General features: G+C 44.6%; 1 protein-coding gene across 2 annotated transcripts in view; it reads left to right on the forward strand.

Annotated features, from left to right (window-relative positions):
• The first annotated feature begins 7,952 nt into the window (after positions 1 to 7,952).
• Positions 7,953 to 16,499, forward strand: part of FLRT2 (fibronectin leucine rich transmembrane protein 2) — a 92,742-nt gene continuing 84,195 nt past the window's right edge. Inside the window, exon 1 of one of the 2 annotated variants that reach the window (XM_059914775.1) lies at positions 7,953 to 8,025. The gene's annotated coding sequence lies outside the window, so the exon portion shown is untranslated. Of the gene's footprint in view, positions 8,026 to 11,277; positions 11,475 to 16,499 lie in introns of those variants that run through there. The other variant, XM_059914774.1, reaches the window with a different exon arrangement.

Here is a 16,499-nt window from a genome sequence, read left to right on the forward strand (position 1 = left end):
ATATTTGTTTACTATTTCTAATACTCTCATGTTCTTTATTTATCACTCTTGAGATAATTCAAGTCCTATTTATTGGTGATGTACGAGGATCTAACAAGAATATTTGTAAGATTAAATATTCATTGATGTTGACATCAACCCTCTTAGCTTTTAAAAAATAATTTTATTGAGACATATTTGCATACCACATAATTCACTCTTTTCAAGTGTATGATTCAATGATTATTTTTAGTAAATTTACCAAGTTATGCATCCTTTCACCATGAATCAGTTTTAGAACATTTTCATCACTGCATTATGATCTCTCATGTACATTTACTGTCAATCCCCATTTCTTCTTCTTTTTTCAAAAAATCTTAATTTAATTTAATTTATTTATTGGCCGCGCTGTGTGGCATGTGGGGTCTTAGTTCCCCAACCAGGGATTGAAACAATGCCCCCTGCAGTGGAAGTACAGAGTCTTAACCACTGGACCACCAGGGAAGTCCCCCATTTCTTCTTCCCTCCTCCAGTTCCTTGTCATCCTGGCAGCCACTAATCTGCTCTCTGTCTTCATAAACGTTTCCTTTTCTTTAATTTCTATAAATTAAATCATAGAATAGGAGGTATCTTGAGTCTGACTTATTTCACTGAGCAAAATGTTTTTGAGGTTCATCCAAGCCTTAGCAGGTATCCCTACATTGTTCCTTTTTATTGCCAAATCGTGTTCCATTGCATGAATATGCCACAATTTTCCTATCCATTCACCAGTTGATGGACATTTAGGTTGTTTCCAATTTGCAGTTATTACAAATAATGCTGCTAAGGTCATTCATGTGAAAGTGTTTTGTGAATATATGTTTATATTTCTCTTGGGTAGATATAACTAAGAGTAGAATTTCTGGGTCATATGGTAAATTTATGTTTAGCTTTTTAAGAAAACTTCACACCAAACTGTTCTCCAAAGTGGTTGTTCTATTTTACATTCCCATCAGCAATGCATGAAGCTTCCAAATTATCTACTTTCTCACCAATGCTGGTAATTGTGGGGCTTTGAGGGGGGGGGGGGTTGCTTTTTTTTGCCATTATAGTGGGAGTGAAGAGGTATCTCACTGTGGTTTTGATTTGCATTTCCCTAATGATCTTGAGGTTCCTTCAGCTTTTATAAGCTTACTTCTGCAATTTTTTAAGCCTGTCTGCTTCAGACAGACATGTGAGGAATACACTGTGTCTTTAAAGGAATCTTTAATTTTTTTAAAAAATTGCTTTTAATTCATAGGCATTTAGGAAAAAAAATTAAGTAAACTTTGGTTTTATCCAAAGTGACAAGAAAAAAATTCCCTGCTGATGAGAGAATAAAATGTACAGCAGGGCTGTGGGCTAAACTCTGTACAGTCTTCTCAAGACCTGGCATGCAGTACTAGCTGCTTCACTGGTTCTGTGACCCGGGACGTGTGTGTGAAGGCAGCAGCTTTCAGATAAAATCATTAATTTAGAAATACTGTGAGGGATAAATGTTCAAGAAATGAAGGTATTCTTTATGTTGACTGCTTGACTTTCTACCAACGCTGATCTATAATCCATATTCTTGTATCTGCTGCACTTAGTAATCTAACACTATACCATTTATAAAGCATTAAAGTGAAAAGGAGAGGAAACCCCACTATATAAACATGAAAATATAGCAGAATCCTTAAAAATAAAAATTAATACATAATCCAAGAACAGAACAATTTACTTCTTTCTGTGGTTTGACATTGTGTTTGGGATTCACTAGACATCTCTTCAAAATGCCAAGGAATGGGAAGACGTTTCAAACTCAAGGTCTTAATGACTTCTTTAGAGAAACGAGCCCCATTGCCATTGTTAATCTACAAAACAGACTGGTGAGCCACAATGGCTCTTCAGTTTTTAGGAAGCACAATTTAACTTCTGCCCCTGTACTATTGGTAAAGAGTGAAAACCAAATGCTAATTTCATGACATATGATTTTTTTTAGCTTAATCTGTGAGGTAAAATTGTTAATTTTACCTTTCAAAAATGTTTCAAGTGGAAAAGGGGAAACATGAAATCCAAGTTGTTCCAACTGAGTAAGCAAATGAGATGACTAAATCCAGAAAACTCAAGCACTGAAATAACCCAGCCATAAGATGAATAAACAAAACAAAACAAAAAAACAAACAAAAAAACTAAACAAATAAAAGAATCACTTGAAAAACTTTAGTTCACCTCTATTAGCTAAGTGGAGGAACTTTGGAAGAAAATTGGCCAACAGAATTTTATAGGAATTTTTTAATGATACAGTGAGAAGATAAGCTAAGAACTCCCTAGGCTGAGATTGTTCATTTTTTGAGTAGTTCAAAGCTTAGTAGCAAACAGTGGTACCAGAAAATATTGTTCAGAGACACTTTGCAGAAACTTAGCAGCTCTGTATGTTGAAGCTCTGAGATAAGGTTACCAGAAAAGCAAAACCTACAACACAAGTAAAACCCATGGCTTAATGTTATACAGAGCAAAATATATCTCACATTAAATTAAACTATGTCCTGGAAAACACTATAATTATATAAATAATGAGAATTTATTCTTACTGTGGAGCTTTGAAATAACTCACCTCATTTATTCTTTATATATCTACTCTGGAAGATAGTTTTGGTTATACTTATTTGATAGAAGAGAAACTGAGTTTTCATGCAGTTAAGTGATTTCCCTAATAACGTGGCAGCAGCTTAAAGTATAATACCATCTTCCAAATCCAAGTTCACGGCTGTTGAAACTACACACAACTTAACTGACAGTATATTTGTTCTCATAAAGAGAGTCAGTCTAGAAAACTGTCTCTGACCTTTTAAAGAATGCAATTTTATTTTTCTAATATATTAATAGACAGTGGGAAGTATACAAATATGTGTGCGTATATATATATATATATATATATAGTGCATTGAGAAGTTATATACATATATATACATATAAATGTAAATGTATACAAATATATATTCCAATTCAGAATCTCATAAACTCATTCAATTGACTTTGTTTCCTCAGATTAAAATAGCACCTCTGTCTTCATCAGTACTACAGTCAGATATGGAAGGCTCAGTAACATTTTCTTCAGTGGTTTTGACCAGGTTTGAATAAATCCCTGGGTAGATCTTTCATCTCTTCTTAAAAAGGCTTAGATCTTTACATCACTCCTATACTCTTGTTAAAAAGGTGTTTCCCTCACTTATTCTTTCCCAGTGCTGTTGGAGAGTGTTAGCTTCAGGTTTTTTACCAGCTTCCTTTTGGAACAGAGAGCAACTGCTTAACAAATGGCAGGTTTATGTAAGGGGAAATCTCCATGGTTTAACATGCTTTTGTTTCCTGTCAGTATGTACCTTCTGTTTTTGTTCACGCATAATCATCTTGTAACTTTCATGGAAAGTCAAAGAAACCAAGGCTTGGAGAAACGGATATTCAAGAAATTACTTCCACACTGATTTCCCATTTCTGGGCCCAAAGAGCTTCCCAGGAGACGGGGGACTCTAGCTGGTACCTGGGGTTGCCACATGCACAAGGCTGGATATAAAATAGAGCTGCAAAGTCCCCTCTAAAATCAATACCTTGTCAAAAGAGCCTCCTCATCCCTTGGATGAGGTCGTCCCTCTAGAGAGAATCTGATTCAGGGTACTGAAGTATTTTGCATACACCTAAATTGTTATATTTACCTAATGAGTATATAATTATTTGTCTATGTGTCTCCACTAGGCTGAGCGTTTTGACAGGATTGGAACTGAGTCTATTCAGCATATGCCTGCTACTTGTTTTGTGTTTTCTACAAATGTCTGTTGGATGAATGGATGAACCACATACTGTAGAATGGTGTTTCAAAATCAGAAGGGTGTTCATTTCAGTGTCACCGAATCACATGAACCAAGCTGCACTCACAAAAAGGGTGTCACACATTAGGAGTATTTTATACTCATGAGAAAAATGAAAAGCCACTTCTCCCCAGTATGTTAATGATGGATTTCCTTATGATGGTTCTCATCGTAGGAGAAAGAATGCATTTCTCTCTACCTGCTGGAGGAGCTAACTCATGAAGTCAGCACATGTATTTGGAGTATTTACCAGGAAAACAGAAAAGTAAGACCAACTCAATTCTTTGAGACACTTAGATCTAGTCCAGAGACAAATATGAAGATAGCTACTGTGGCTTTGAGGGAGAATGAAATGAACACCATACTATCAGAAAACCATGAAAAAAAGAGAGGAGTAAGAAGTCATGAATGTCATCTTTCCATAGGGAAGCTGGAATTCTGAACCAACCACATGTGGCATTGGTTTGGATTGGAAAGGAAAGGGACGTTAGAAAAGAACAGGATTTGGAGAATGACTAGGTTTGGGGACTGTAGAGCATGGAGTAAAGATGGGTTAAAAATACATACCCAAGAGGAGACCGTTGAACACTTTTCTAAGGACATATAATACAGGAGGAATTTCCTGGGAGATTATTCCTGGATGAATTTGATATTTCGGGTGTTTATGAGCTGCCCTAAATACTTATCTTGCTCCTTTAAAAATTCTAAATTCATGAGTGTGGGCAGGAACTAGTAACTCATTTCCAAACAATAGAGTATGGAAATGGGCAAATACTTCTACCGTGGAGAAACCTTGCACACAATACCTTAAGGAGTGATGACTTTTTCATAAGTGATGTCATGCTGATATCTTGTACCACCTGATATGATGTGATGAGAATGACATTCCACCTCCATGGCATTCTTTCCCAAACCCATAATTAAGAGTCTAATCTGGGGTCTAGTCATGAGAAAACATCAAACAAACCCAAACGGAGAGACAAAATACCTGACCATTACTCATTCAAAACTCTCAGGGTCATGAAGAACAGTGAAAGACTCAGAAACTGTCACAGAGCACAGGAGATACGATGGCTAAGGGCAATGTGGTACCCTAGATGAGATCCTGAAACAGAAAAAGGACATTAGTGGAAAAACTGATGAAATAGGAATGAAGTCTGGAGTTTAGTTAGTAGCAATATAACAGTGTTAGTTTCTTCCTTTTGATAAACGTGCCAAGGTAATGTAAGATGATATTAGGGGAAACTATGTTTAGACTGATGTCATTTTCCTATGTTTTGAAGGCTGGGACTGTGTGATGTAATGATAATACTGTTAGCAATAACAACAACTAAAATTTCTAAAGCGCTTTCACACACACTGACTCACAACCTGACGGTATATAAGGCTGGTAGAACGAGTATTTTTATGTCCATTTCATATACGAGTAAACAGTGGCTTGAAGCTGACTTACTCGGGATCAAAATTTTTAGTTCCTTGGGCTTAAACCATGATCTTGTGAATCCAAATCCTATGTTATTTTTACTTTCACCAAGTCAATGTTCATGTGCAAATGGGGAAGGGTACAAGAAACATGGAGAGGGGGGCTAAAGGATTTGAGATGACAGTCAAAGTTCAATTGAAAACTCCACTGAAGATTGAAGTCCTAAGCATAACTAAGCTGACTTTCTGGTTTTTGAAGCTCACAGATTTGCTTTTTGTTTCTCTCCTTCTCTACCCTTCTACATTAGTGATAGTTTCCCTATAAAAATAAAGTCACCTAATTATCACAGTTTTGTGAGTCTGCAAAATTATTATACCCTGGAGACCCTGAACCACATTCTTTTGCTTCCTCTAGCCCCGCCATCATGCATTTCTAGAGCTGACTCATGGGTCATATGCCTAAGAAATTTGTAACAGTGATTCTGTTCATACATTTGGTGTGATATTTTCCATACATCATTTTCCTTGTCCTGATTAAATAACTGCACCAATCGTCTTTAATAGGGAGTATCCTCATATGACATTCTCTTCTTATACTTCAGAAACAGCAATAATCTAACATACAAATTCTGTAGCTCTGCACCACCCCCTCTCCCTTTCTCAGTCTTATTCATTTTCCCGAAGCATAAAACAGAAAGCACAACCTCAACAGGGTTCCGTTTGCCTTTAAACAAAAATGTATTCTTAAAGATGAAATAGTAATACCGTTATCTCACATCAAGGTTTCAAAGGAAGAACCTCGTGTAGATACTTATGTACACTTACACACACGAAGTTGGATGTTTAAAAAGCAGGTAGATGAATATTTGTTCTAAAATGTGGTCACCCGTGTTGATTCTGCGGCTTGAGGAGCTATCCCTATGCTTTGCTGCCACCTTGGCAAACTAGAAGGATTTACAACGGAATTCTGCACCCGGCTGGCTGGAAACAGCGTCCCCATTGACTCGGCGGGCTGGCCTGGCTCAGAGAGGCATTTGAAATGGCTATTTTGTAGCAGAGAGAAATTAGAACATCTATCCGGTGGATTTTCTCTATTTAAACATTTTCCCTATTTAAAATAACTCAGGTTCTGCAAGATTCAAGTGTTACTCTCTGAATGATTTTTAAAGGCTCGGTCTTTCTTTAGTTCGAAACGCAGATGGAGAAAGAAGGAATCGGTTGAAGACGTCGGAGTTTGCGCTCTGGGCGACGTTCTGGCTCTTTGGGATATGACGGTGACAGCAGAGGCGTTCTGCTGTCAGTTTTCTCTTGTCTAAGCTTCCATTCTGCGTCCATGAGATGACTCGCCTCCAACTCCAGTTAACTTCTTGGGAGTCCAGAGCAAGTAGTCGAAGATGTTTACAAAATGCAAAGCATCTGGGTGGCCAAGGCGGAGGAGGCTCATATTCATATTTTCTCTCTCTCTCTCTCTCTCTCTCTCTCTCTCTCTCTCTCTCTCGCTCTCTCGCTCTTTCTCTCTCTCTCAGGAACTGGGGAAATAATGTTTATTAAAATCCAGGCTCTTAAAGTTAACCTGCTGCTTTCAAAGTTGGGACTCAGATATATTTTCTGCATCGTCATTCTTGTTTGTGTTTCCCGTTTTTTCCATTCTGAGGATTTCTCTCTCTCCCCCTCCCCCCAGCCCTCACCTATTTCCCCATTCACATCTCAAAAATCCCTCACCTCCCCGCCCCCCCCCCCCCATCTTCTGGTCTCTTAATCTTGTTTGAATATAAGATTATTATATTTGGCTTCTGCAGACACTGGGTGGTGGGCGACTGGGAGGCAACTTTCCTTGCGGTTTCATTTAAATTTGGCGTGAGTGGGTGGGTGCCTTCCACAATTCTTCTCGCACACGCAAAACAGTTAAAAGCTAGAGTTAGAAGGAGCAGAGAGTCCCACAACTTCAAAAGCCTCGTCTAGGAAAGGAAGTAATCCGGGGGTCCGGAGGGTGGGGGCGGGGAATAAAGGAATAAAACCCAACTTCGCTGGCAACTCTAATAAATCTGGTAACTGTAGGCAAAAAATAGATTCCGAGGGCTGGGTCTGGTCCGGATGAAACGCTAGGGCTCCTTCCCATGCCGAAGTCTGGCGCTGGAAACCTGCCACTGGTGTCTTGCTACGCGAGTGTCCCCAGACAGCAACACACCCACTGGAATCGCACGTGAACAAAGCTCTCTCCCCGGGAACCGCCGCCTGCGGTTTCCTGGTCGATTACAGCTTCTCCGGGGAGTGTAGGGCGCACACAGGGTTAAGTTAGTTCCCTCCCTGGTAGGAGGGAGAGGCGGGGGAGGGGAAAAACAGCTTACAGTCTCAGGCTGGGTACCTTGTAGTTAGTTGTACGTTCGAAACCTGTGGCCGTCACTTGCGAGTTTGGCATCTTCCACTGTCACCGAAGAGGAACGGGGGCTCGGAGATGATACCAGTGGCCGCAGTCTGCGAGCCAGGCGCTGCGCGACTCCCGCCCCGGGGGCGTCTCTGACCCTCGGTCCCGTGCGTCAGGGAGCTGCGAGGCTGCAGCTCCGCGCCCGCCGCCGTGTCCACCCAGCCCGGGGAGCAGGTTGGCAGTTCTCAGCGATGGGCAGGAGGGACCTTGGCGGCGACCCCTAAAATAATACCATGCCCCGGGAGCCCCGCTGCTGCCGAGCCAGCTTCTTGCCTTTCCACCTCCCCGACCCTGTCGGATTCGGATGAGCCCACTGAGAGAAGCCGCGGCCTCCAGGTAAAGGGACTGAGGCGCCAGGTGGAGTTTCCAGTAACCGACCTGGCTGCCGCTCAGCGAGCACCACGAGGTTTCTTAAGGGGGATTAGAAATCAGCTGGGGGTGGTCATTGGGGTGGGGTGTTTTAGGCTTTATCTTTCATCCATAGAAAGAACAGACTGCTTAACTCGCCCCTGATTTTAGGGAAGGGAAGTCTACTTGCAGGTCGAATCTACCTCCGCTAAGTAGTTTCCTAACTGAGCTCTGGGTCAAAACGCAAATTAGCTAGCCAGCTGGAGCATCGATCCTAAATTGGGATTTCTAGATCCACTAAGCTTGCCTGAATCCAACCTCTCATTTCCCCTGAATGAATGCTAACTTCCAAGAGTAACAATCCCCTAGTCCCCCACCCCTGCGCCCACTCCATCTGCTGTTAATGTCACCAGCGTTATTATCCAGCGGTTGCGTCTAAAACCACCAGCCCGCCCCCTGCCCGCAATCGGGGATCCATTAGTGGCTAAGAAGATGCGGAGGGTGCTGGTTCGTTTTTCTTCGAGTTGGGGAAGGGGTTACTTTTCCCCAAACAAAGTCTTTCTCCAGCCCTACTGGTCTTCAGTAGCCTGGCACTGAGCTCCGGCCTGCGTGTCTTGTAGGCGCGCCAGTGGTGACGGTGAAGGCGGAAGGAGCCCACCAGGCTGAACTGGGATTGCGTTCCCGGCTCCGCGTGCGTGGGGCGCGGGGAGGGGGTGGATAACGCCTCCCAACGCTGGGTTTAGGGGCGAGGCGACAGCAAGGAGCGCGGGAGTGGAGCCTTGCCAGCTGCCACGGAGTCCCAGGGAGGGGTGGGAGCCGCCTGGAAAGATCCCTCCGCCACGCAGACCAGTCCCGGGCTCGTCCTCGCGCTTTCAGCGCTGTCTCGGTCGCTTCTCATTTGTAATCAGGCCCAAGATCAAGGCTGCTAGTTGAGGTGCGGGCACTAACCAGGGAAAGGAAGTATCCGGAAAGAGGGTGACTGGGGCGGGCTGGACCCACACTTGATGCCCGGTAAACTTCTGGAGCGCTTGCAACTCTCTTCAGGCGGCAGCTGCTGGTGGAGGCAGAGGCCACCGTTGCTGGCGTCCCAGGAGCTTTACTCCTGGAACCTCCCAGCAAGATGGCACTCACTGTCAGTCCTGGTTCAATTAACTCCCTTAGCCTCTCCCCCCACCCGATATTTATTAGTCACACACTGAGTTTGGGGAGAAGAGCGGCTTTGCATCTGTAAGTCAAAGCATTTTCCTAGACACCTTCTCAGGATGCAACAGGAGGAGCGACCCGCGGGCACGACCCCGGGTCGTGTGTGCGTGTGTGCGCGCGCGTGTGCCAGCGTGCGTCTCGGGCGTGCGTCTGGGTGGATCCGTGCGTGGTTTGTGTTTGAGAGGCAAATCAAGCGTTTCTCCAAGGCCGCTTAACGCGATTTAGGCGCTCAAAAAACGTGAAGGCGGTAGACACAACGGGGATGCGAAGGAAATAAAAACAATTAGGAAAGTGGTGCCAAGTGACTCAGACTTTGAACTGAGGACGGAGAACTCATCCCGAGCTGGTTGTGGCCACCGCCCCTGCCTAACACTTCTGCCGCGATAACCGAGAGGATCCCTAGGGAGTTGGTCCTAAGCCAGTTTCAAGCTCGCTGGTTGCTTCTCGCCTGGCCCCACCGACGGCGCGTCTCAGCGCAGTCCAGCGCTTGGCGCGAACTCGCTCTCCCTCTTCTGTTCAGATTTAGCCTCTCTCAGACTTGTTAAAACATGACAGCAACTTACTGGAGGCAGGACGAGCGGCAATGAAATGAGAGGAGAAAACCAGAAGCTTTTTTTTTTTTTAACCCTTTTCAAGAGAGAGACGTGCATCTAGTTCTCCTTACATTACTCTTTAACCTTTGCAAAAGATTGCGAAGTGGAGGCATAGCCTGTATGCAAATCAGGCTTTTTTTTTTTTTTTTTTTTTTTTCCGCTGTCAAACCTGTTTTCTAAATCTCTGAGGCTGAATTTGGTTGCTCGTTGTAATCTATGGGGCAAGTGAACAACGCTCTTTCCACCGGCCGGGGTGAAGGAAGAAAATGGGTGGCTTAAAATAATTATATGAAACTTCGAATTATTTTCCCTATTGAGTTATTTAAGAAGATCCGGGATCAGGGAACTAGTGATGGGGCGGGGGGCAAATCACCAAGGTTGCCTGCATTTTAAATTACGCCATCTTGGTTGAGAGACTTGTGATATATTTCTACCCTCTAATGTGACGTTTCGATCGTTTCTCAGTGTCTAAGTAATAGATCCTCTGGCTTAGATGTACAACCCCGGGCGGGCAGGGGGAAATCAACTTTTGGCGCTCAGATGGTGGCACTATCCTTCAGAGCTGGGGGTGGGAGGGTGCAGGGTAGAGAGAGAGAGGGGAAGGCGTGCACGGTCTGGGTGGCATCCGCGTTGTTAGCCTTGGCGCTCGCGCTGCAACTCTCTTCAGGGAGGACAGGGTTAAAAGCCGAGGCTGACTTTGCCTCTTGGAAAGCTTTGAGTTGCAGCCGCGCCTCCCAAGCATTCTTTAAACCAGAAATGTGGGAGGGGCTCCGAGAGGGAGGGAGTAGGGGAGGGAGGGAGAGAAAGAAGACTCGACGAGGGGAGCGCGCCAGAGCGCGAGGGACCGAGGCAGAGGAGGAGTGCGGGAGCGGCGGAGGAGATCCCGCGCTTTCATTACTGTAAACACCTCCCGGGGGTGTCAGACGGGGTGGGGGTGGGGGCCGCGGCGCCTACATTAGCCGGGCCGGGTTGGGTCGAGGCGGCAGTAAGGTCGGAGCAGCCTCCGTACCCACGCCGGGCCGGCGCAGCCCTCGGAGCGAGCCCCGCGGCCGCCCCCGCGCACCCCGCGCAGCGCCCCACGCCGGGCTCCGCGCGGTCTGCGCACAGGCGTCTGTGGCGCGAGCGCCCGCCCGGCTCTCCGGCTGCCCCCCGGGGTCCTCCGTGTCCGAGGAGCCCCGGCGCTGCGGGGCAGCTTTCCGCCGCCTTCCCTGCTCCCCCGCCTTCTTTCGGGACTCGTGGGCTCTGCCGAGGCAGAGAGGGGGGAGGCAGAGGAGAAGAGGAGGCGGGGGCCGCGGCGGCCGGAGCCGAGAGAAAGTGGCATGCTCGAGCCCTGGAGGCGGAGGTGTTGGAGGACGGGGGAAGACGATGCCGCGGCTCCGTAGGGGAGGAAGGCGAGAGCGAGCGAGGCGAGCGGGGCGCCCGGGCGCCGGCCGGCTGCGGGGAGGCGCGCGCCGCTCTGAGGCTCCGGCCTCCGCATCCCGGCGCCCCGACGCTGCGGGCGACAGGGCCGGGCTCCGGCAGCCGCCTCCATCGCCGCCGCCACCACCCGGAGGACCGAGCAAAAGTTTGGATCTGGGGGAGGACGCGACGCTGAGCGGGATTACTACCAGGGCTGGAAGGAGACCTCAAGAACCTTCGCAGGTAACGCACACCCCCAACCCTCTCCTTCCCTGCCTGCCCGCTGGGCTCCTGCTCCCTCCCAGCGCCTTTCCAGATCTGGCTGAAAGTAAGAGGGAGGCGAAGTTGAAGATCCCGGGAATGGGCAGCTAGCACTGGGAGATCTACTGGAACGTTATAGCGGGATCGAGGCGCTTCTCTGCGCAGAGTGGGCAGCTGTGCAGGGAGGCGAATCTCGCCCGGGAATGGATGGGAGCCCTCGGCCCCAGCTGGTGCCTCATCTTGTAGCTCGGAGGAAATTTAGGATGTTTATTCAGTGGCTTTTAGTATTCTTCAATCCAGAGAAATGATGCGTAGATTTCACTCACTCCACCTTCACCCTCCCACTCTCTCACCCTTACTTAGTATCTTTTTAAAAATGATACGAACCCACTCTCATTCGCCTGCCCGGTTTAGCTGGTGCAGGAAAACAAATGGGGGGGGGTGAGTGGGAAAATTTCAAGCAAAGGGGAAAATTTATCCTTCCCCTTTTTAACATCCTAAGAGCCCTCCCTCCCTCCTTGCATTCATCTCTGGCTTCATAAAATAGTAACTTTCGAAGTCACATTTTGATTGAAGGGTGAGATGAAACACGTTAACCATTGGGGGTGTGAATTTGCAGTGATCGTCAGCCTGTGTAAGTGTGTTTAGGGGGCTAGTGGTGTTGCTGAGAGGCCGGTTTTCCTCGGTGGCCTGATGCACCGGGGCTTGGGGGGAGTGAGTGGTCGCGTTTGTGCACTAAGGCGGGGGCAGCGGAGAGAAAACAGTCACGTTTCCTGGGCAGCAGCCTTCCTTAACGCTAATAAAATAGCTCCTGCGTTTCACTCTGAGAGCAAAAAGGTTTCAGCCTCAACTCCCCGACGTCCCCTTTCCCCCAGTCGAGTTTGAGTTTCGAAGCAGCTCAACGTTTGCTTCTCTGTCTTCTTTATTATGATCATTATTTATTCACCTGGAAACTCATCGTGGCGTCTCTCGTAAATGGAAATCAGTCTCCAAGAGCTTCTGATTAATTTTAGTGGAGGAAATCTTTTGTAAAGCTTACAGTAAGCTAATCAAGTGCAAGGCACAGATCTGTGTAAATGCTCGCGCAGGAGTGCAAGGTGCTGATTAGATTTCTTTACATGCTGCATTTGCTGTGCAAAGCCTCTTCTAAATGGGAGCTATTGCTCCCCGCTCAGCTGGGAGACTCTTTAATCACCCAGGGTCAGGGAGCTTTGGGGCATGTCCACTCGCTCACAGGCTTATTGCTAAATTTATTATGTCTAACTTCTCCCAGGCAAAAGGTAATATGAAGGCTACCTTCCATATCGGGACCGATATTGTCTGTGGACTTAGCGGTATGACTTTATTACATCTCCAAAGAAAGGATCCCCCAGATATTTTGAGGTAAATAGAATGCAGGTTGGCATTTGTCCAGGCATGTATTTGGTTTTTGCAGTATGAATCAGTGTGAATGTAAAATTTTAGATCAGTATCTGAAGTGTTAGAACTGGACTTTTTTTTTTTTTTTTTAAATCACTGAGCAACATGCGCCAGATACATAAGATCGACAGGCCACCATGTTAGATGAGAATCAATCTTTGGGTAATCAATCTTTCATGTATAGCATGAAAAGTTGCTTATTTTCCCACAGTGTCACTAGTCAGCGAAATACAACTTTTCTTCCTCGCCTCATCAGAAACCTCAAAACCATTTATGGATTTTTAATAATCACGGGTGACAGTGCAACACCATACTGTCATGTTGAGCTGCAAATATCTGTGACTGGAGGAGGCTGGAAGATGAAATTTCAAACATTAGTCCATGCCTCTGGCAGCAGGTACAAGAAATTGTAAAAAGACTTGAGCTAGCTGTACTGTAGCAGACCTATTACAAACCTAGCATGGAAGGAATGCTGGTTTTTAAAAAAATGCCTGTCTTAACACTTCAGTAGTTTCATTGCAGTTTTATAAATTCCAGGGGATGCTTTTTACAGAAGAAGTAGATTCCCAAATGACACCATGCTGGGCTGCCGTGGGTTTCCCAAAGCAGGCATGGTTTTTCCTGTATGCTAGGTTTCAGATGATGTGCTCTTATCCGAGTTTGAGTTTGACTTTGACCGCCTGGATCTAATTTGAACCTCCTCTGATACCCGTTACATTTATATTCTGGCCTGCTGGAGAGTTTGATTTAGGATTTAGACATATCTCCCAAAAGCAATCCTATATCTTCCCAGTTTGAAGCTGTGGTTTCAAGAAAGGCTCAAGTATGTACAAGTGCAGAAGCCTTATTCTGTAGAGAACCAGTGTGAGCATCTGATCTGTCTGACTCTTAAGCTTTGTACTCACTCTACAAGGAAGAACTGCCACTTCTGCGGTCCCTAGTGTCTGAAGGTAAAAACCAGCAAGGGTGCCGGGTGGCTCTCGGTTTTGCTCTACTTAGAAGATTCGAAAAAGGTCAAGGTGATGTAATCTTATTTCTATTCCAGTTAGACCTTTCTGGATAACCATCTTTTGGTATCTTTCATTTCAATTCAAGTTCATTTTTCACTAGATTACTAACTTTGTGGTACTAACTTTGTGGTTTCTGCCACAGTGATTCAAATTCAGGCCATTAGTGACCTCTGTCTGTGAGAAGTGAGCACTCATTGTTTTTCTTCTCATCAGAGTCGACAGATTATGTGTGTGTGTGCAGGGGAGGACCCAACAGCTCTGTAGTTCTCTCTGAGTATTTAGATTTTCGGACTTGATATTTCTAATACAGAGTTCAGAATGGGTAATGATATTTAACAACGGTAATAAAAATGTTACAGGCTAATAGGCCACTAAATGGTTATTCCATACAGCATTGACAATGTGATCAACATAAATAAAACACCAGTGCTGTCCACGGCCAATAAAAGGATAGTACAGTCAGGTAGACTAATGTTTCGAGACTCACAATACTGCTGGATGTAAGTGAAATTTTATTGCCCTGAAGTGCTTATGTAACAAGGGAAACTTGAGACAAGCCCAGAACATACATGTGGGATCTAGACTTCACAGTAGCAGTGCATGTATGTCTTTTTAAGTTCAGCTGTGCTTCTACTGTGAATTTATGGTCCAGATCAAGGGCGAGGTGGGGTGTGAGAAGGGTGTCTATAAACAGATGGTCTTTTAAGGAGACTTTTTAAAATCTGATTCCTAATCCAGCTTTGTCTTCTGAGCGTTTTCAAATTAAAATTTCCATTTGGGTTGATTATCCTAAATGGTAATTGAAGGCAAAGTTTGCTGGCTTTCTTAGGTGGGCGGATACCATTATCTGGCATTTTCCAGATGGTTTTTGATCACGTGGTATTTGGGAATATAGAATTTTTAGGAGGCTTTCTCTTCCCTTGGGCAGGTTTTATTCCAGGGACATTTAAAAAGACCAATTATTATTATTATTATTATTACTAAACTTAAACAACTATTATAACACCCCAACTTTCTTACTTTTCCCTACCCTCCACAAATTGCTTTGCTTTTTTTTAAGTTACATTTTTCTTCTAAAACTACATGTTGGGGCTAGGAGTAAGGCTATCAGTACCTTTTTACTCCTTTCAGCAATATGACCTCCAACTAAATACTTGTTTATAGTAAAACATACACAGGTAAACATCAAGGACCATTTTAAGACAGAGATTCTTTTCAAGGTTTGAAATATGTTTCTTTTTAAGGGACTATGACACAAATATTGTAATAAAAATATCCTGTGTTCCAATGAATACAGAGACTTATTTCAGTCGCATGGAACAGTAAAACACTGTATTGGCAAAATAATCAGCAGTATTTTCAGTACGTGGTCAAAATCTGTTAGAACCTTCATGGGTTTTTTTTTTCCCCCTTGGTGAATTTCTCATCTACTGGTCTTTTTGGTTTTCTTTGATTCTTTCTAATGTGGCTCTTTGAAGTGATTCAAAATTAAACAGTAGCTACTTTTCTCGGGAAATTCATCATGTTATGTTCAGGATTCCAGAGGAGTTAATGATGCAGAAAAAGTCCTGTAAAACGTCTTTCTAAAAGAAGTCCTTCTCTTGCAGGCTTCCCACTTACTGGCCTCCTGTACCATTTGCAGTGAATTGGAACTCTGTTATTTATTTATTTTTCAAATACCACCTCTAACTTAATTTAATGTGGGATGTGTTTCTGCAGAAGCGTACAGCACCATATGCTGTCCGAACAAAGCAGTGTCATTTACGGATCTGTCATAGGGAAGGTCAAAGAAAATATCCTTGTATAATTTGGGAGGTCAAAAGGCCGCATTCATGATTCTTAAATACCGATCAATTGTTCTGCGGATACTCAATAAGGGCACACATTTTTCTGGCAGTTTAGTGGTTGAAGACCTCAGCCGTTTTTTTGAGGCATTCACAAAATAAATCTCAGATGCTCTTACCCGTTCAGCGCTCATTAGAACTGGGCAGTTTTTCTCACTTTCTTCCCAGGTTGCTTTTAAGGGAATGTGCGAGAAACTTGGCAAAAAGTCCTCTGTTCCCCTCAGTTCACAGGTCGTGTGCTGTATTTCAGTTCTCTTTATTAGAGCTTTCAACACACAGATAAAAGAATCTTCCAGCTGAACCTTTTAAGAACCTGAGGGCTTTTGGATTTAAACCCATCGAAAAATATCAGGTCTCCAAGTTCATCGATACTATTAGGCCTCAGAACACTGAAAGCTCCTCCCACAGGGGGTGAAAGAACAGTGGCTTCTAAAATTGGTTCACGAATATATGGTCCATTGAAGTCAACAGAGGTCACAGGGCTGAATGGAAAACATTAGACTTATATCAGCCCCGAAATAGGCCCACGTGCTGGTGTCACTCTTAGCCCCAGCTGCCCGTGGGTGTCACTTTCATGAAAATCCAGTGTCAGAATAACCTCTATGGTAGTTTTCTCTCCCACTTGGCTCCAGAGCTTTGACTCGAATATTCTGAAGAAGGAAATCATGCAGGAACTTGTAATGTTCCTCATAGATATTAGATAAAGAAACACTGAGGGTTAAGGGAGTAGATTG

Source organism: Balaenoptera ricei, chromosome 2 (genome assembly GCF_028023285.1).
Source record: "Balaenoptera ricei isolate mBalRic1 chromosome 2, mBalRic1.hap2, whole genome shotgun sequence".
Taxonomy (NCBI): domain Eukaryota; kingdom Metazoa; phylum Chordata; class Mammalia; order Artiodactyla; family Balaenopteridae; genus Balaenoptera; species Balaenoptera ricei.